The sequence below is a fragment of the Ursus americanus genome, chromosome 4 (genome assembly GCF_024610735.1).
Source record: "Ursus americanus isolate L20-20 chromosome 4, mUrsAme1.1.p, whole genome shotgun sequence".
Classification (NCBI taxonomy): domain Eukaryota; kingdom Metazoa; phylum Chordata; class Mammalia; order Carnivora; family Ursidae; genus Ursus; species Ursus americanus.
In genome coordinates, this window is record NC_142130.1 from 52100901 (window position 1) to 52123709 (window position 22809).

Sequence of the window (22809 nt, forward strand, 5' to 3'; positions counted from 1 at the left end):
TTCATATATTTTTGTCAGTATAAGAAAAAAATTCATAATAAGATACATTTTTTTGAGGATGGAGAGCATTTAAATAATATTCTGTATCACTTTTTATAGTTATTTTTCCTTTAAATTTATTTTCTCTGAATTCATATTCTTCTCAATTTTATATTATATATATATATTATAAAGACTTTTAATAACAGTTTATAAAATTTCAATATTCTCTCTACTATTAATTAATGCTGATTCTAAGCCTAATTATTGTTTATCAGTATCTGTGGCTACTATAATCAGTTTCTTCTAAAAGGGTCTGTTTCAACTTTTTCATATTTTGTTCTCCTTAACCTATTTAATAATGTCCTTCATAATCTGTTTAACCTCGTTGCTGGTATTTTCTCTTTCCTAGTATCTATAAAGGATATCAGCTATTTTTAAATTACCTCTCTAACTTATTTTATCTTCTATAACCATCATTCAAGTTAACCCTACATGTTTTTTGTCAATGACAATATTTATTTTCCTGTTGATTTCTGATAATTTCATGGTAAAGACATATTGGAACTTTCTAGTCCTTTATGGACAGAACTGTAATCTGCTCTGCTTTAGTTATGGTGTCCTTTAAAATACTCATGAATTTTAATATTTCCTCTCTCACTGAAACATAATAACTTTATACTTTAATTCCTGCAAATTTGATTTATTGGAAGCTAATGGTAATGAAATGCTGTTGTATGTGATCTTATTATTTAATATTTTAAATTTTAATATCTTGTAAGCTCTATGTGCAAAGCTTGCCTGATTGTAATAAAGTATCTTGATGTGAGAGGCTTTAGAGGTCATCTGTTCCATTTCTTGCTTTGGTAAAATGATAATGATGCCATGTTGAACAAGTATAAAGCTACCTTATCTCTCTAGCTCTCCAAAGGACATTCAAATTATAACTAGGTGGTTTAAAATCTCTGTTATTGAATTATTTAGAATTTGACACAATAATCTCTAAAAATTTTTCACGCTAAAATATCAGATTAATTCAGATGGCAACCCATTATATCAGTATTGACATTCTGAAAAGAAAATGGCTATTAAGTAATGTACTTTTTCATTTACATCCACTTAGAATTTCTTTTGTCTATCCTGCCCACATTGCTTTTACTTTTCATATACATATTAAAAGTAATATTCATCTTTCTCATTTCAGTTTGATACATCTTGAAGTTCTTCTGGCCAAGAAGCATCAACATTAAAAATGAATAAAGTAGAATATTTCTTTCATAGTATTGATAAACAGAATATTTCTCTTCATTACATCTCTAAAAGTTGACAGTTTCGTGAGCTCAAGCCCTACATAGGGCTGTGCCCTGAGTGTGGAGCCTGCTGAAGATTCTCTCTTTCCCTCTCCCTCTGCCCCTCCTCCCAACTGCTCTCTGTCACTCTCTTAAAAAAAAAAAAAGTAGCAATGTCAGACAAAGCTGCCTAGAATGGAGATGGAGAAGTCCCTAGCATACCGGGCAGCTTTACAGGGCAACTCTCAGCAAGTAGGTGATTCTCAGAAAGGACTAGGCACACAGTGTGCCAAAGGAGTCTGGAGCCCAAGAGCCAGATCTATCTGTTCTGGGTCTATGAATGGCAGAGAAGTAGAAAGCCATTGGGCTGTAAGCCTATGAACTTAAACTGAACTGCAATTGGCCCTATAATGCATAAGTTAGATCACAGAGATCATATGAATTTTCTATAATTAATTACAAAATTGAGAAAATGGACTTAAATAACTGATATTGAATGTAGATCCAGAAGCAAATCAAATTAAACCCAATAAGGCTATGTTCCCCACACATATAAGTATAAACATTGAAATTCACTCTTATTACACAAATTTGACTCTAATGTTGAAACTCAGTAGAATGAGAGTAAGAAACTGGCTGAGTGATCATTTTCTTTATTATTAGCTTAGATAAGGGGAACTAGGAAATGAGTATTGGGTTCTTGGACTTGTGTTAAAAGTTTTACTCACATTTTTCAGATTTAGTAAACACAACGGAGCTTTGAGGTATCTATTGGTGTTTCTGTTTTACAGATGAAGACTTGAGGCTTTGAGTCAATAACTAAGGCCCATGCATTCCTAATCCTAAAGAAGTAAACACAGATCCTACTTTTTAATCAGTAAGCAATAAAATATTTAACTGCTTTAAGATTTAGTCCTAGAGATAATAGCACAAAATGTTGATAATAGTATAATTATACTATAACTAGAAGCGCAAATATCTTATTGAATAAGAAATATTAATAATATAAAATGCCAAATAATGAAAAACTGAAAATGTCTTGGTATAGTTGATCATTTTCAGTTGGGTTTACAGAGTAGTTAAATTATACAATATATACATAAAGCGAAATTTCTAGTTACTTCATCATCTCATCCTGATAGACGGTAAGCATTGTAAAAATGCTGCCTCCTCTAAACCACAGAGACAAATGAACTATCTGATGACCAAAAGAATGAGAACTGAAAACTTAAGAACCTAATCAAAACCCATAAAAGTTTACTCTCATACCTTCTGTGTAAATGCTTTCAAGTTAAAGTTATTAAAATCTGATTTTCAAAAATTAAAAAAAAATCAAACATAACTGAGTTCACAAAAGATAACAGGATAAAAATGGAAAAACTTCTTAATTGTTTCTTTCCAATATCAGCAGCCCAAAGACATCAAGCTCATGATATAATCAATAAAATTGTCGTGCTCTAAATTTTAACATAATACTGGGTGGTATTAAATCTCTTGTTGCAGAAACTCTATAACGCACTCAACAGATTTCATTTTGGCCTGAAATATAATGTTTCTTGCTTGACTAAAATTCAAAATATATATATATGAAAATGTAGTTTAGCTACTGATATAGAGTGTAGTCCCCCTAGTCAAAGAACCTGAGAAAATCAATGTATATAATTCTACCCCAGAACTCTCATTTGGAATCACTTTGTGAGGGTTATTTCTCATTTTTAATAACACGGAATTGGAAAGCTAAGATAATGGAAACAAAATTGCTCTAATGGTAATAAAATATTTGTAAACTAAAATATATTCATTTTGACTGCAGAAGAGACATTTAAATAATTTAACTGCTGTGAGTAAAATTGAAATGGAGCTGTAATTACTCAGATTTTCAGCATTCCTTCCTTTACAAAGAGAAAGAACTGCTACTGGTTTCCCCATCACAGATACTTCTATCCTGCCAAATAAAAAGATTAAAAATATGTGCCAGCTGCAGGAAGAGTGAGACTGCAGCAAATTAACAAAATACAGGTGACACTTTTTCCAATCACTCTTTCTTATCAATATGGTGTCTTGCAAATACGTATTTCATTAACTCTGTAAGAATATACATGAGGGATACATCAGCCTTAAGTGAAAGCAGGAAAACAGCTCATTTTTTTTTTTCAATTTTGAGGACCTTTTTTTATTGGTTCTTTAGAAAGTACTAAAATAATACTTTTAAATCAAGACTATAAAAATGTGGCCCAAAAATTACCTGAGTAGTTTTCTAGTCTTTATTGGGACATCCCCCCAATAATCTGGGAATCTATGAATACCAAATTCTACAGTCTAGATAAGAAAATAATTTAAGGAGTTTAAATATTATTATAATTTTTCCCTGAATATTTGTAGATTTGATATGATTTTAGAATAAAGACACTCTTCAAAGAATTAATATACTACTTTCTTTCACCTACACCTTTCTCCACACACAAAAAAAGCATTTTTTTAATATGTCTTCTACTAATGACTATAATCCTCTAGTCTCTATTATTATTCTTTCATGCAGTCATTGCTTTTTTCTGTCCTTTGTTCCAAATTAAATGCAGGTCCTTCTCCCAAATCTTTGCCACATGCAAGCAGGCAAGGGCCACTATTATTTTAATAGCCACCGATTCTTTATTGTTTAACTGGCTATCTCTTAAATTTAGGTGGCTAAATTAGATTTCAGGGAGAAGGATAAGAATGCATCTGTTGCCTTTTTACCAGCCTCTTATAGATGGAATTACTAAGAGGATCTGCCACAACTGATCCTAATCAGGAAAAATGTTTATTATCATGTCTGTCCACAAGGTAGTGGGATCCAAATGTCAATCACCTAAATACAAAGCATATCATGGACAAAACTGGAATCTCCTGAGTTTATAACACCCTTCTTCCAACAATTCATACCCTAAACCTCTAATATGAATACCCATGTCTTATCAGTACACATAAGCAGATTTCTGACTCATTTTCACATACCTATTGGGAATGAAGATTGACTCTGAATCCATTTTGCTGGTGCCTGACCAACTCTTAGCTCTTTCAGCTCTTTCTCCCAAGGGATCTCTCCTCTACTCTCCTTTAGTTGCCCACAACCACCAGCTGAGGGTCTATGGAAAGAGGACATCCAGAATTAAAAGGCCATATCCCCTTCACTTGTAATAGCGCATAACTGTTTTTCTTCTCAGTACCTCCTCCATTTTTTTTTTTAATAAACCCCTTCCTTTGATAAATGGCTCCTTTGAACTATGTGATTCTAGTAATGGCTTCCCATTACTACATTGATTTGTGATCTAGCCATGGAGGTCCTATATGACCCATTAAGACCATATCATAATTACATTGTCTGAAGACAAGCCTATATATAGTATTAGTCCAATAGGTGAACACTTTTCTAAGCTGCTCCAGAGTCATTCTCCAAGGGTTTGTTTTATTTTTGGTATTTATGTTTTTTGTTTGTGTGTGTTTATAGTTGGAAAAAAAAATCCCTGGAGGATCACTTGGGTTATAAAGCTATGAAGACTGAACTGAAGAACTGCCAGCCAACACAGTTCTATTTTGTGAAGTTTAGTGGTTAGATATATTGAAGTAACCATGGAAAGAAAGAGAAAAGAGTATACAGTTATTAGTTTCTGAAGTCCTTGGAGATGTGTGGGACCTACTTTCCAGAAGCTTGGTTCCTTAGCTCTTTCTTCAAATCAGTGAATGGATAATTTTTATTTTTACCTAAGTTAAGTTTATCTAATTTTTTTTTTTAAGTATGGGGTGTGGAGCCCAACATGGGGCCTGAACTTAGGACCGTGAGAGCAAGACACGAAGCCCAAATCAATAGTCAAACTCTTAACTGACTGAGCCACTCAAGTGCCCCACCTAAGTTAATTTCAGTTGCATTACTAACTTCCTTGCAAACCACATGCCTGGGATCACTTGATTTGTGCAAATATACAGGATGGTCATTTGTATTACCCTGGTAGCGATAATATATAATATCCAATTTAGAGTCAAGTCAATTATTTTCAGTGCTCACTAGAGCTAACACCAGGTACTATTTGCTTTCAAGTATCAAAATTAGCCCAACTCAAATCACTGGTATTAGAGTTACAATAATATTTAAATACTTAAACTCAAATTGCAAAATCATTCGAGTTATGTTGACCCTCCACTAGGGAATCTCCTCCCTCAATTAGATTAACAATCTTTTATCACTGTCACTCCTTCCTAAAATTACTATCTAGTGAAGTTTTCTGTATGGTCAATTTAAATGATGGGATAGGTTCACTAATTTTATAGAAAAAAGCTCAAAACCTTTTTTTATCATTTTATTTCAAAACATACCATCTCACCAATATCTTAGGAATTCTAAAACTACATTGACTCTATCACCTTTCACAATAAAGTAGAACATGAGTAAGATAAAAAAGAAATAAGGATGTATCTGAGTTTTCTATTTTCAATAATAACTATTGCTTAAAGTCTCTACAACCATCAAGGATTTTAAAAATTCCTTTGTGTAGTATTTATAATGTAAGATAAACCACACAACCAAAATGTTTGCAAGCAAAGGCTCTTACAGTCTGATGGCCTTCCCATGAGGATACATATTAATAACCGAGTCTCATTTTTATTTTTTGTCATTTAATTGTCTACAAGTCACATTATCACTAAGTGCTACCTAAATTCAAAGTGTCACAGGAGACTTCATGAAATCAGTGGAACTGGATTTGAGATTTGACACATGGGTAGAATGTTGTTGGATATGCTTTAGTGGCCAAACAGGCAAAGGTATAAAAGCCATATTCAGTGAATTGTGAATAGAATAGTTTGGTTGGGTTAGATTGATTGATTATGCATGGAGCAACTGAAAAGATATGGCTGAAAATATGGGCAGAATTCAAATTTTGGCAGGATCTGAATATCAAATGTCAATTATTCTATCAGTCAATCAAAGTCCATCTTAAAACCATATCTGAGTATGTGCCATGTGCCAGGTATTGTGTTTAGCCCCGACAATACAAACTTAAATTTAGTCCCTAGATCTATTAGGAGAGTGACAAGTAACCAAGATGTGATAAGGAATATTGAGGACTGAGAAGTTTTCTTGGAGAAACTGAAATCTGAGATGGATATTGAAAAATGATAAACATTAACAGGATAAAGGAGAGTCAAACTGGGACAGATACATTAATTGAGTGCCAGGAAGAAGGGAAAGGACAGAGCCAGAGAGAATACGACACGCAGAGAATTACAAATAATTGTAAAAAAAAACCCTGTAAACTTGAAGCTTACAGTGTGGAAACAGAATTCAGGAGCTATATTGGGAAATCGAATTATTATACCCTGCTATTTTTGGGAAAAGGAAACTTAAATATCATCTAGTTCATATTGTTTTATTCTTACAAAGTTAGAAATAATTTTGTATATCTTTTTATGTAATTATTCAGCTTAGAAAAAGACATTCTTCATAATAGTCTTTAGTCCAATTGTATCCGTATTATCACAAAGTGTTAAATAGCTTAGTTTACATGGTGAGTACCGTGAGGGCAGGATGTTTATCTGTTCTCTTCACTGATGCATCTTATCTTAGAGATAAGATCTGAGTAGTACCTTCCTTGCACAGAGCATTCAGAAAATATTAGGTGAATAAAATTAATAATATATTAATATATTCTCAGAGATGTAATTTTTTTTTCCTTTTACATTGATGAGTGCATTGAAATAAAAGAAAGCCTATCATTGAGTTTCTGGGTTCAGAGATTCATAGAATTGAATTCCAAGGAAGAGTAATGGAGTTTTATTTGTCTTCCTGCAATTACCTTTTGGATAAGAATCCCAGGGAGCAAAACTCCTTCCCACTCTGATTGCTCCATATTGTCTGGGAAAGACTTCTCAAAGAAATACACTGAATACAAACCTGGATTGCATCTGATCTCGGCCAGCTCTCAGCTTTAAACATATTTAAATTAGTCAAATGCTTACTCTAAAAAGCACTGATGTGGGAGTACTCTACTTCTGATGCATTTTGGTTGAACACTAATCAGCTGCTAGCCTCCTGTTACTAATTAGCTTTTGGTTTTCATATAGTGTGAGCGTAAAACTTATAGAAGTTTATATTTCAAATTTCTGCAGATAGCTTAACAGTCTCAAACTCAACCTTTTTAACTCTAGGAGTGGGGGAAATAAAACAATAATCTTCTAGTATTTGTTCCTATAAAATAAACTCACCACAACATTTATGAAGGCTATTAGAGCTGTATAACGTGTACAACTGCCAAACAAACAAAATCCTTCAATCCATAGCCGAAACTTTTTTGAAAAATAAAATGAGTACATTCAAGACTAAGCTATTTGAAAGAATAAAGGCTTATGATACAGGAGATATGTATCACTATAGCCAGAAAACTCCTTTTTATACTTCTCTTCTTTTCCTTAGTAAGTTAAAAATACTTTGAGCACTTACCATGAGTAGAGGACTGTTTATTTTCTCTTCTCAAATATAGAAGAAATCTTTTCACAAGTAACATATATCAACCAAAGGACACCCCCTTTCTTTAAAGATTTATTTATTTATTTATTTATTTATTTATTTATTTGAGAGAGAGAGAGAGAGAGATTGAATGAAAGGGAGGAGGGGCAGAGGAAGAAGGAGAGAAGCAGAGTTCCCACTAAGCACAGAGCCTCACCTCAGGACCCTGAGATGGTAATCTGAGCCGAAATCAAGAGTGGGACGCTTAGGGGCACCTGGGTGGCACAGCGGTTAAGCGTCTGCCTTCGGCTCAGGGCGTGATCCCGGCGTTCTGGGATCGAGCCCCACATCAGGCTCCTCCGCTATGAGCCTGCTTCTTCCTCTCCCACTCCCCCTGCTTGTGTTCCCTCTCTCGCTGGCTGTCTCTCTCTCTGTCGAATAAATAAAATCTTTTAAAAAAAAAAAAGAGTGGGACGCTTAATGACCAAGCCACCCAGGCACCCCAAAGGACACCCTTTTGAAGACTTCTTTGATAGCTTTTGCTTTCTACTTAGTTCCAATTTCCTAAATCAGCCAACCTATCTTCTGCCTCAATTTAACCTATGGTTATGATTTAATACTTTGTTTTAGATCTACAGAATTTATAGTAATAGAATAACTTTATAAACTCCTGGATATAGGGTATCCATAAACCTTTTTCATTTGTGCCTGAACATTCTCCAGGTAAGTACATTAACACTTACCAAGTGCCCACTACATACATGCTCTAAGCTGTAAAATGATATTTAATGATTGAAGCCTAAGTGCATAGTTCTGAATTTTATAGGTAAAATAAAATAGGATAAGGTGAAATAAGATAAAATGTCAAACAAATAACTTTTCCATTTAAATTGAGGGACAGCATAGCATAGTAGCTAAGATAGTAAGACTATTTGGACTTGACTGACCTTTTATACTCATTAGCTTTGTGTTTTTGGGCAAGTTTCTTAGTCTCTTCACCTCTCTTAGCATCTCGGTTTCCTCATCTATAAATTAATGATAATAATAGTTAAGACAATACATTAACCTGCTTAGAACATTGCTGCAACCTAGGAAGGAATTAATAAATACTAGCTACTATTATCAAGGTGATCCCCACTGAAAAACTCCAGCACTCATCATAGCACGTTGCTCATAGTAAATAACAACAAAGATATTTTGTGAGAAAAAAGAAAAATTCAATCCTGTTTGGGAAGATGTAATTATAAGTTGTATAATTCACAATTTAAAATAGAGAATGGGGCACATGGGTGGCTCAGTCAGTTAAGCGTCTGCCTTCAGCTCAGGTCATGATCCCGGGGTCCTGGAATCCAACCCCAAGTTGGGGCAGGTTCCCTGCTCAGTGGAGAGCCTGCTTCTCCCTCTCCCACTCCCCCTGCTTGTGTACTCTCTCTCCCCCTCTTTCTCTCTCTCTGTCAAATAAACAAAATTTTAAAAAATAAAATAAAATAAAATACAGAAAATCAAGTGCTCAGATGAAGAAGAATTCACCTTGGTGGTTAGGTCAGATAGTAATTTCTTCCAGGGCTCCTGATAAAAAGGCCATTGTATGATGAAATAAATAGTACTCTTCACAACAGTGATAAAATAAGCATAATGACAACTTCAATCCTCAATATAGGCTGATGGCATCATACCAGTGACCAACTCAGAACAACAACTCAGAAGAAGCAGTTTTGCAAAGGGTTGCTGTTAGTTTGAAAAATCGGGAGTTTCCTAGGTGAAATTTGAAATTGGCCTCCATCCACAGAGGGCAAGGAGAGACTGAAAAAAGAGGTGAGCCATTTCAGATTAGTAGGTGGCAGGTTTAATAAGCAAGGGAACTTACATATGAGGCTTGTTTTGGACAGCCACAAGACTAATAGATCTCTGCACTGGCCTGCCAGAACCCTAAGTTTATACAGAGGCCTTCACTGGGTTCAGTCACATATTTAGTCCAGATGGTCTCAACAACACCTTACTCTCGAGGCTGTGAACTTGAAATAGCTCCTAGTGGGGGAGTGGTGTAGACATATATTCCAAGGACAGGTGGAGTGAGGAGACTCTGATTGCCAGATCCAGCTCACAGGTGAACCAGCAGCCCTGTCTTCTCAGTGACTTCCTCCAGTAGATGCTAATGAACTAGATATTTCTGCTGTTTTAACTTCTTCTAGGGATATAATCTATATTATCTATAAAAATGCTTGACATTTAAGCAATCCTCCTTGAATATTTTTACCATAAAATAATGTTTTGAAAAATGAGTGACAGAGCTTGAGATTGTATTCTTGGCAAAAGAAGGCTGCAGGGTAACTAATCCATGCTGCCATTTGAGCATAAATATATCTTTCTTACCAAACAAAATTCTGAGGTAAAATCATTTTGTAGAAGCTGAGGTGTCCCATAGAGACAGTTATCTAAATAGAAGGCCATCCTATTTTTGCTCCGTAGAGATGATGTCACGTGCTTTCTACGGATGGGTATTTTAAATACAGCCCAGCGCACAGGCACATTAGAGGTGCAGTGTCCAAGCTTCACTTCATGGAATATAAAGTAAATTATTTTATTTTGAAAAAAAAAAGTAGTAATTATAAACAACTGCCTCAGGCATAGTAAACTCTCTGTAGTATATCCTATACTACATAGACTCATGCTTGTGAGCAAAATAACTTCTAGGTAGACTGGGCATGAAAGAACACCAAAGTAACCAAATGAGGTAATTTATTTTATGGCTTTGTCTTTTACAAACCTGTTAAAAGCAAGGAAATGTCTATCAAAGGTAATTGGCTCTGTTTTAGAAGCAGGGTCGATTGTTTCTGAACAAATCAAATTCAAGCTGATAAGGTTATAATAGACACTTACCTGTCTACCATTCAAAAAGTAGTGTCAGCTCATTAAGAAACACATTTTAAAGAAAGGATAACAAAACATACCTTTTTACCCCTTTAAAAACTTAACTTTGGATTAGAAGACTGTTACCAGTTCTAATTACTGCATTACCAAACGAGGTGCAGCTCTTCCATGAGCAGCAAATGGGTCTGTATCCGTAGCTGCAGCCCTCCTGTCACTACCTGATGGCCACAAAGATAGAGTTCAGAAAACAATACGTAGATTTATTTCCTGGTAGATATTTCCATGAGATGATGAAGAATGCAATGAAAAGCTATGCCTAAAGCCTTCCTGAGCCTTGGGTAAATATTATCCTGAATATTCAATACCAGACTAGTGCCAAGCAAGCAGTACAATTTGGGATAGCCAACCAACAAATTGCTCTATACTTCACTTGGAACAGAGGGTCTTCCTTTTTGAAGTGAAATAACCATACTCTTATATGACCTCTCAGACCAGGCCTATTGAGTTAATAAATATAAAATAATTAATGATGATCAGCAAATTCTTTAGAAGCCTTAGACAGGGTAAGGATAAAGGGAGAGAATCTTCCCTAGATGCTTTATTTGGCAAATATTTTAAGAACAAAATGAAGACTGTTAGTGGGATCCATTGAAAATTTCATAGCATTTACGAAATTTACAGACCGTTTATCTTTTCTGTAGAACTAAGAAAAATGAGTCTCCATGATGTAGTTAAAAATATAGGATTCTTCACTCTCAACCCCTAGTTTTCCTTTAATACCAGATTTAAAACCTTTAATCATATTACCCAATAGCATTTTTTTTAGCTAAATTCTTTTGAAGCATTCTGATATGTACAATAATCATTAAATGTTTTAACGTCTCATCTTAAAATTTTTTGCCTGATGCTTCACTAGCATCACTAAAGTATTTTGGCCTTCTGGTGTTCTTTGTTAACCCATGTAATCAGTGGAATCTTGAAGGGAAGGCTGTGTCTTTCCCATTGGTTCACCTCCAGGATATTGGCCAGCAATAGTAACGTCTCCATATGTCTACTGTTTTAGAACCATGAGCTAGTATAGTGGGCCTTATGTTTGTTCTGACCTTTTGGAACTAAGAATTATTTTAATTTACCTGACAATAAGAGAGAAAATAATTTCATCCTCAAGACACCCAAATGGGGTTTTATAAATCCTTTGCCGAAAAGCATTAATGAATAGAGATTGAATATTAATTCATTTTAATTATTTTTCCCTAGCTTCTCTAGTTTATTCATTTGTCCTGATAATACTCTAACATAGAAATGATCAGGCTTAAAACAAGGAGAAAATAATCTTTCTTTTCTCTCTCTCTCTTTTTAACTCAAACCAAAACATGCATTTTAAAAGGGGCATGGAGCAACAATGCATAGGATGGCTAACTACAATGTAATCTATAATGCTGTCTCTCTAAATCAATATGTGGGTAACATTTCCCTTACATCTATCCTATATAATATTGGACACCACCACCAAGTACTAATAAAAAATGAACTTGCTAAGAAGTCTCCTATTAATAATAATATATATGCTTCTCTGAATGCATGCCTTGCAGTGAAGCAATCCTTTCATTCCTGCCCAAAGCAGAGCACTTTCAAAACTGACACCAACCCTGGTACTCAGAAATCCATAAATGATTATCTCAGCCATGGGCTACATAAAATAAATTAAGTTTTAAAGATCATAAAAATAAAACCATGTGTCTAAACATATGGCATGTTCATTGGCAGTGTGAATGCTCATCGTAAGAGAAATCTCATCCAGTGTGTCAGGAAACGGAATCAAATATTTCCTCCCATGTAAGTCAGAGAGCTCAAGAGCAGCCTCCCTAAGGTTATGTGACGACACCAGTTGAAATACTTACTATCACTGATGGTACAGAGGTAAAAACCCAAAACCATAAATATGGAGAAATAAAAATTCTAAAATCAATACTTAGAGAAAATTCAAACCTCAAATGGATGCTTTTACCCTACCAGAAAAAAAACACTGAAGCGTCCTGGTAATTAGTAGGTCAGATAAAAACTAGAATAAAAATGGTGCCAGGCATTTAGCCACAGACATCAGTACTTCCGCCTAATAATGCTTCTTGAAAGTTTTAAAACCATCTGGTTCTACAGCCAAGTCAACCCAGGAGGGAAGAAAATTGGAGTTCCACCTGCCACTTTTTAAAGGTGTCCACCCTAGAAGTGAAACACAATATTTTCTACTTATATATTAATAGATCAAATCACATGCAATTACTATCTTCCTACATGCATGGAAATAGAGCAAAACTGGATATTGGTGTAAGGCTTGATTCTACGACTAGACAGGACTTTGTGATTTGTGGAATTACATAAATCCACCGCTTTCCAAAGTACCTAACTACACCCTTGACTTACAGGAAAGTAGAGTAGCCTCTTTGGGAAAGTATTCAAACTATGTCCACAATTGTCTGTGGGCCCAATGGACTTAAAAGGACTTAAAGTAAATTGCTTCTGTTGGTAAGAACCCAAATTGTGATGAGGGATAATGAAAGGGAGGGAGGAAGGCATCTGGCATTTTTGAGTCAGTCTCAACAATCAGGCCTAAGGACTGTAGGCAAATGATGACACTACAAAGAGTTTAGTGATTGTTCCATAATGAGTATGATTTTCTTCTACCATAAAAATGCTTTTAAAAAAAAGTTTCTGGAGTAGCATAAATTTCCATGGAGTCAAATGTCACTGTCTTGCATTCTTACATCAAAAAGCCTTTAAAGATATTGCCTTATGTAACTTCAGACCAGTCAATGAGCATTTGCCCTTCCTTATCAAGAATTCAATGACAGCTGCTTATCAGGAGTGATCCAGCATGCTTTCAAGCATATGAAAATATATGTTAAAATTCCCCGTATCCCATTCTTCTTCAAGATAGAAACCCTTCAAAACAGAAACTTCTTCAAAATAGAAATCTGATTTTTCTTTTATTTATTTATAGTTCTTTTCAAAATTTCAACTACCAGAATACAATCCTGAGAATAAAACAGATTATTTTCTAAATGTGAAGATCATAAGACATAGTAGAAGACATTTCCTCATACTGGTATAATGTTTCAGTTACTATTTTTTCTCTTTAAAAAAAATAGAAGAATCCAAAAAAAAAGGCAATTGAAGATAACCAAATATGTAAATGAGTATTATAATCCTCATAGTGAAATTCTATGTCCAGTCCTCTTTAAAATATAATTTCATGGGGGAACAGCCCAAATCCTAACCTACTCCAAGCAAATTGTAACATAATCTTTTAAATCGAAACACAAGCAATCAGGTTAATGAGTCTCAAAAGACAAGGAAATTTATAACTGTTAGTTCCTCTCTCAAAATCTGTGAGATTTCAAGGACCTTAAGTTTCCAAACACAAAAGATAAAATCAACCTGTTTGAAACTTCACAAAAATAAATGCATAAATAAATAAGTTAAAAAAAAAAAACATGAGCAAGTAAGTGCTAAATTTCCGCAGTGTTGCAACCTTAAAATGATCTGTCCCATGCAATCATCAATAGCATGATAAATATGCTAATCATTCTGGCTTTTTTTCTCTTAAAGTCTTAATGTTTCAGAAAACAATTAGGAACTGAAACTAAACAATAATGTCTCAGAGAGAAAGGAATAGAGAAAAAGTACCCTAGCTAACAGTCCAGCACCAACTCTTAAATGAATTAGTTTATGTCACTCAACCTCATTTTGACTTATACATTATGCTGAAACATGTGTTATTTGTTCTCTTTACAATGATGTTACCATCCTCGAAAAATCTCTATCACAGTCTTTAAAATTATGTCTTTTAAAAATAGGATAGAATTTCATGATGGTGCTTTTGCATAAAAGAGTTAAAGATCGGACAAAAAAATCATATGGATTAAGATAAAGGAGTGACAGTTCCAGTTTGAGAATATTCCTTGTTCTTTTTTAGGAATTTTGCTAAAAGTTTCTTATTACAGGTCATTATAAGAAGTTATTTTCTCTGTGTTCTAATTGGAACAAATAGACTTAAATTAAAGCTTATGGGATTTCAGTTAGATATCTGGAGGGATCTGCTGACAGAGGGGTCTGTTAAGACTAGAATATAAGCTTGGAAAATCTTTTTATCTGCTAGCCTTTAAAAGGAGTGTGGGATGGTTTTTCCAACTTAGTTTGCCTAAAGACAGAGAAGACAGACTAGCTGACATTTCTGAAAACTTTTCCAGCACTAATTTTCTCTGATGTGGTGATTATGTAATTAGGTCCTCACCATAAGTATTTCCTCTATTGCTTTTCCTCTATTCTTAGCCATCACCACCATTCCTCACCATCTCTGCAAATTCTTATTTTTTCTTTCAAAGACAGTTTCAGTGTAGAAAAAAATAACAAAATTATTTTGAATAAGTGAATCTATTACACAAGGATATATATATTTCCTGATGAGGGAAATTAATAAGACTTTATGTGACTATCAGTATTTAGGGATACACATGCTATATGCACATATAATAAGTGGTTAAAATAACTGAAAAGCCTCGCTCATTTTCTCTAACTCTGGATTTTTTTTTTTATTATATTGTCCCACTTGGCCATCCTATTCATAATTTTCAAATAATATATGTATGAATTGGAGATTTAGCTTTGCACTTCACAGTAACTGATTTCCAGAGGCACCTGAGTGATTTTATATACAAACAAAGTTGCTGCCTGTGTATTTCACTGGAGAAGTATTTTGGAAAATCCTTTATAATGCTGAGTTGAGTTGGGCCTATTTAATTTGGTTTGGTCTCAGCTTTCATGAATTTTCTATTTGAGTCAGTGATTTTCAAAGCCCTTCTAGGATTTTTGTAACCTTCCCATCAACCTTGGAAGGGAATCTTGTTTCCTAAAGCTTTGTAAATTACTTTATTTCACACTCAAAGTGCTAAAGATTTCTACCAGGCAGTAAGACCAAACTTACAGTCATTCAGACTACGTTCAACTACAATTTTGAATAAATATTTTTTCAACAATTCAACTATTATTTTGTATGTGATCAATTGTTAAGTGTAAACCATCTTTTCCAGAGAGTTGTTAGGTGAGCAATTGCAATGAGGTTTGTGGTGGGAAGTTCTATTATTTCAAATATCCTATGTAATCCTTTACTATGACCAAGTTCTTATTCCTGATCTAGGTAAATAACTCTATTCCACAAATTTCTGCCTGTAATCTAGAAAATGATGAGTGTCTTCCTATAGTTCTTAAATTTTATACAGACACGTGTCATATTTTAACTCATATTTTTCTATCTCTTACACTTCTAGTGAAATTATTATGACCTCAGTTGATATGGTTTGCTTTCCCTTTCATAAAACCACAACTAATCTTTTTGAGTACTTCCTATGTAACAAAACTCTTGTCAACCAAATAGGTTTCATTTTGTCATTATTTCAATTCGGTGAGCTCTATTTACAATTGTTCTGAACATAACATATCTGCCCTGAGTATTCCCAGCCTGAAGTCTGTATTTATTTTTAATTCAGTTTTAAATTCCAATTTTTGGTGCCATTGTCATAATTCTAAACCTGGATACTAGTCTTTGGTGCGTTCTTCACATTGTTAAAAAACAAAAATTCAACTGAGTAAATTTGAAGATCTAATTGGCTTTAATAAGCCATTCATCTATCAGGTACCATCCTATCTAGCAAGTGGAGGAGAGTTCTGAGGAGTAGTACAAAATGGAAGGTTTTTATAGGCAGGAGGGTGAGGCAAGAAGTTATTAGCAAAAAAAAAAAAAAAAGAAAGAAAAGAAAGGATTGTTTCAAGCAAGGTTACTTTCTCTTAGGAGGAAGTGAAGGGGATCTTATGAGATGCATTTCCCCACCTTCCTTTGGGGAATGAAAAGGGCCCTGTGACAGAGTCCCTCATTGGTGCAGATCAGAAAATTCCAGATTAATTGGCTTAAAATTCCACTTCCAGAGAGGTTGAAATTGCAATCAAGTCTCAGTTTGCTGTCCTGGGGCCAAGTGATTCCACCTCAGGCCTGTGGTGTTCTTTTTAACAACATTTAAGTTCATGCAACTTGTCTGTCATTGTAATGCAGTCATTTTCAAATTGTGATCCAAGTAAATCACAAAGGAGGTATGTCCCCTACAGGTCTATATGGTCCCCAGACAAAAGAGGACAAGGAAGGACGTTGTATCCCTTTCTCCTCCCTTTGCAAATCATGGATATTGTCATCAAATATAGCTCTTCAGTCCAGAATGTTAATCCTGGGACCATATAGCTATGACGGTGATAGAGATAAACCGGGGGGGGGGGGGGGGGGGGGGGGGACTAGGAAGAGAAGAGGAAAAGCCAAAGGTACTGAATCTGCCATAACATGTCTCTGCGACTTCTCATGCCACAGTCTTCAATTAGTCTTTCAACAACCAGCCTGTAAGTATACAGAGGGAAAATGATCTGAGCTCGATGCACAGCAAAAATGTAATTATGGCAGGAAACAGAGGAGCCTGCTAAAGGTAAATCTTTCCCCAAACCACTCCCCTAAACTTCACCCAAGTCATCCAGGCGTGCATGAAGTCTGCTATAACATAGCCTAGTTGCACTCCATGGGCTTTTACATTCCTTAGGACACCATAAGAAGCTTGGGTCACTTAATCTCAATTTTTAATTTGTTAAAATCATTAATTTTTAAAAATGTATATTAAACACACTCTGTGAATGTTAAAAGTTTTAAAAAATTTAATTACTGAATGGCTGGTAAAAATCCAAAACATGTTTTATATATTTTTTATCTCCGTTTGATTGGGTACTTTCTAATGTTTTCTTTTATCTTAAACAAGTTGCATTGCTATAGACACTATTAAAAAACAGAAATGTTTTCCCCACTCCTATTCGATATGAAAATGTCTTTGTGACTTTTGTCCAATATGAGAAAGACTAGTATATTTGGGATAAATCTGATATCTAAAGGAAGTTACAAATTTAATTACTTGATGGAGCTGATAAGCAGGTATGTATCCATCTTAGGTCAATCATTTTGATTCAGGCCATGATTGAAATAAATGCATTACAACTCTAACTTGAAGTTGCTGAACTTGGCCAACTCAGAGAACCTGTTCCTCTCCTTCTTCTCTCCTCCTCCTCCTCCTCCTTCTTTTTTTTTTTTTTAACAGCCCATAAAGATGATTCTCAGCTTGCTAGCCCCACAAAAACAAGCCATAGCCCCCATCTGTCCTGCCAGCATCAGCTGGAATTTGCTGACCCCTAATTAGATAGACTGTGATTGTTTCCATTCAGTTTTCCTTCCTCCATAGAGAGCTTTCAGATACTGAAATGGAGAAGCTAGTACTATTTATTGTTATCATGGAGTAAAAAATTACTCATATTTTAGGTGAGCAGGGAAATATTTTCAATGTTTATAACTCATTACTATGTCCAGAGAAATTCAATTAAACTGTTCCTTTATCAGTTACCACACGAACACTCTCATGTTACTTCTGTTAATTAAGAATTCTATAGAAAGATTTGTGTTAATTTGACCATTCACTACAGAGTTTATGTACACTATATTCACAGACAAGATGGCTGTAAAATATATTGGTTTCCAATATTTGATCCTTTACTTAGCACAGTATAAGTTACTGGGAATATTTGGATAAATATGAGTTCACAGACTAGTAGAAAGGATAGACAGGTAATAATTAAAATATTTAAGCCAAAGAATGTGAAATTTAAGCAGGACTTGGATGCATTTCCAAGTGGCCAGGTGCGTGAAGCAGAAACATATACTTATCTAGGACCCGGAAAAGAGACATGACCTCGAGAGATATGTTGGAGAGCTATCAGTGCATGTGCAAGCTAAAAATGTATCCATACATAGGACCCTTCAAGGAGAGAGCATAGAAAGAGAGGAGAGTGGCTGGAGGGATAGCAGTACTAGCAGTACCTGGAAAAGAAGGATGTGGTGCATAGGAAGTCTATGCAAGAAAAGATTGCAAAGAAGGCATGGTCAACAAGTTCAAAGGCTTCAAGGAGCTCAAGTAAGATAAGGCTGGAAAGTGGCAATAGAATTTGCCAGTTGGGAGCCATCTTAGTGAGTAGACTCTGGGGAATGATGAGTGCTAACTGTGAGGCATTGCATTAAGTAGTGGTTCTCACCTGAAAATCAGCTAGGGAGCATTTTTCAAAATTGAAGTACCTTGTTCCCAAAGGAAATGTCAAAATGCAATATGGTAGAGAAAATGTGTTTTAAAATAGGATTTCTGTTGTTCTGCTACCTGCCGTCCTCGTGGGTTAAAAATTAATAGAAAGTGGAGAACTTGAGACAGCAAGTACATCTTATTTTTCTGTTTGTTTTTAAGTAGGATCCATGCCCAGTGTGGAGCTCAACACAGGACTTGAACTCATGACCTTGAGATCAAGAGTCATATGATAACCAGCTGAGCCACTCAGGTACCCCAAGTATATCTTATTTTTTGGGAACCATGATTTTGTTAGAAAGAAGAGATAAAACCATAATGAAAGGGGAAGATGGGATTTAGGAAAAGTTTGCTTGGTTGTTATTTAGGATGAGAAAGACTGGAAAATGTTAAGACTAAGAGCTACTAAAAGGACAGAAGCTAACGATAAATGATAGAGAAAAGGACTCCAACAAGTTTTGCCCTGTCCCTAAAGCAGTGACAAGTGATAGGACCCAGAGTAAAGGCAGAAGGGCATATTAAAAGGTTTTCATACAGGAGAAGACAGTTTGTTAAGCAAGCAAATTTGTATAAAAAAATTCTACACAGCTTCAGTACCAACTTCCTCCACCCTAAGTGATTATCTATATTTGAGGAAGGCAAATAAAAAGAAAGGACAGAGGTGTCATCAGCTAAACCCTAAGACCTGAACTTTTCCTGCAGACCTGCTAGTACTCACTGACCTTTGTCCCACATTTTCCCTTAAGTTCTGCTTTCCAACTTATCTCTTAACTCAGACAAATGGAAAACAAAACTGCCTCTCTAGTGATAGGGAATGCCCTGACAAGACCTTCAGCCAACCCAGACCACCCAGACCAGTTTGAGCTTAACCTGTGGCTCACACCGACCCTGACCCTGTGCAGGTAGACATGGCATGACTGCTAGAATGACTAACCACTACCTTTACCTAATCATAATACCATAATCTCCACCCAAGGAGGAGCACAAGCCTCATTTACGTTACATACAGTGTGTGTACAGGCATGTTTCCTTAAGGCACAGGCATGCAACCCTAAAGGGACCCATCCACCCTTGCTCGGGAGGTCATGGCTTTGGAAGTCATTCCCTGCGATCTTATTTGCTGCAGATTAAGTTTTCTTTGTACAACAATTCACGTGGTGCAGTTTCTGTGCTTCGCCAAGGAGCAAACTCACATTAGTTCAGTTACAGAAGGGACAAAAAGCTGACTATAGGATTGTCTGTATAATGGATTTCTGCTCATTATTTCTCACTGGATTTCAATATTTTAGGATCATAAGGGGAAAGAGGCATTACTGGTTTTATTTGGAAGATAATGCATAGGAGAAGCAGAGATGAAGTTCACAGTCTGGATACCAAAAATGAAATTAACAGGAACAGCTCATATGCATAATCTAAGTATTTCATTAACTAAACGAAAGCGAAGTTGTGAGTACTGATGCATCAGGCTTGGTGACAAGTATGGCACTCTGGAGTACCACTGAGGATATGTATATAGAAAGATGCTGACAGATGTTTTCTAACCAAAGGAAATATTTAAATAAAAGGTTTTTTGTTTTGTTTTGTTTTGTAGTTAATCAGAACATTTATGGAAGTGCTAAAATGGCAAGGGTTAAAATTTAATAATTTTCCCATGAATGCTAAATTTTTATCCTGGGAGGGGAAAGCTCTGTTGAAATGGTATTTCAAGATCTAGCATATATTTGAAATATGTAAATTTTGCCTATAAAGTGTTAATTCACTGGAGAAAATATGATCTCTGTCTTTGTGTTACCTACAGGTCATTCTTGGAGAAAAATAAACCACCAACAGAATTATCAAAACTGTAAAAGTGCCATCTAGAGGCTGGCCAAGCACCTTATAGGTACATGATCCTTAAAATTCACATGGGGTGGGGTTTTCGGGGGAAACACAAGAAGGGATTCTAGAACCGATACAAATCATATAAAATATGTGATTATTCAAAGCTCCCCCACTGCAGACTAGTTCAAGGGAGAGATGCTACTTGAGTTCTACTTACTTTAAAACATTAACTCATGTTTTCAGCCAAGTGGCAGCACTGAATCGACTTGTGATTATGGGCATTAAATATTCTGTGTGCCATTTAAGCACCTTCAGCATCAATTTTGCAGCTGGCAAACTATTGCTATTTATGTTTTCAGCACATTTGAAATAATCTGGAAGTTATTTTACTTCCATTAGACATTAAGAAAAGAACCAAATGTAAAATCATTACTTTGCCAATTTACTGTGAAACCCAAAGGAAATCTCTCAAATGTATCATTTATTGAATGTAAAAGTGGAAGAAAAAAAGTTTTTGAAACTAGTTAACAACATTTTGGTCAGGTAGATTTATCAAAAGTATATTAAAGGATTTTGAGACTTTTTCCATTTATATTGACATAAAAATAGCACAAAATAGCTGATTAAATATCTCCTATATATCAAGTATTATTAGTAACATTATATTCCTTTTATAAATACTAAAAACCCAGCAAGCGAAGCATGATCTCTATTTTACACATAAGGAAACCAAGGCTGTACTTCATGAAATCACATGACTACGTAATTAGTGATAGAGAAAATTCCAACACAGATACCTCGGAATTCAAAGCCAATGCTCTTACATTCTCAAGTGAGAATATATATATATCTAGAACTCTGGAGATAATAGATACATATATACATAACAGAATAAGAATAGAGCTTAGATTCCTTAAATTCCTCAACTTTCTTACCTCTTAATATGTGAGACTTGACAAAGTACATGTGAAGCTTCTGTGCTCTGATTATCAATATATTCTAAGCTGCTTAGACCACTCATCAGAGAACTACAAATCGATTCTCACTCCTCCACCTCTCCTGAGTTTTGTTTTCCCCTTTTCTGCTTCGGCTGAGCATTGTTGGAGGAATATTTAGAACCATAGAGATTTGATCCACCATACGTTTACCCCATTAAGCATCATCCAGATCCTGAATATTACTTGTCATCCTTTTCTGCCTCCTTTTTAAAATTCTCCCAGGCCCCAAAATACTGTTAAAGACAAATTTTCACTTGAAGCCTCCCACTGTATACCTCTTCACCTTATATTGGCTCCTTCGCTGATCATATATTCTGAGCTCCAGCTTTTACCTTTCCTAGTCCAGTAACTCAATCTATATATCTATAGATAGATATCTGAATCTGTGTCCTTACCTGCATAAGCTGTCTTTCTTCTTTGCACTGGTAGACAAGATGCCCTAACCCTCCTGACTCAACTTGTCCTCAACTGCTGAAGCAACTTGCTGTTATATTTTCCCTTTTTGGAAACACAGTCTTTTTCTCTTCACTGAATTCTTCTACCTCCATTAATTCCTTACCTACTCCTTATCTTCTTAATAATGTGAACTTTTTATTCTCACAATTTTACTAGAATTGTTCTCTTGGAGGCCCTTAAAAGATAATTTTCTTACCAAATCCAGTGGAAATATTTCTTCCTTTCATTTCTTCAACATTGTTAGTATATCTGATCCTGCTGACGTCCTCTTACATCTTGAAATTACTTCTTTTCCTTGGTTTCTCTGTTCTTAAACACTCTTCTGGCTTTCACTTAGCCTACTGAGGCAAAGATTATTTAGATTATTCAAGAAAGGTGTGGCCACCTTGCACTGTTGCTTCAAGAAAAGTAGGTATCTTCTGGGCAACTTTGAGATCAGCAGCTTCCTGCTTCTCTTTCTGAGCAGTCCTTCCCTCCTTAAGAGGGTGAGAGAGTCTGTTTACCCCCTTTCTCAAGGCCTAACGCCTTTGTTCTTCTGCCAACTAACCTTCTCAGGCCCTTCCCATTTACTTGAAGACTTCAGAGTGATGGCAACACAACGAGTGAGAGTCTGAGAATTTTTTTTTTTTTGAAGTACAATGAAGTATTAAATAAATTTAATGTTATATTAGTTTCAGATGTACATGTTGATTTGACAGTTTTAGATATTATTC

At 35.2% G+C, this 22809-nt stretch overlaps 1 long non-coding RNA gene across 1 annotated transcript in view; it reads right to left on the reverse strand.

Moving 5' to 3' along the window:
• The window catches only part of LOC148110248 (uncharacterized), a 262411-nt gene extending 239907 nt beyond the window's left edge, over positions 1-22504 (reverse strand). Inside the window, exon 1 of the long non-coding RNA XR_015724101.1 lies at positions 22293-22504. This is a non-coding gene — a long non-coding RNA (uncharacterized LOC148110248). The remainder of the gene's footprint in view (positions 1-22292) is intronic.
• Between the last annotated feature and the right edge of the window lie 305 nt (positions 22505-22809).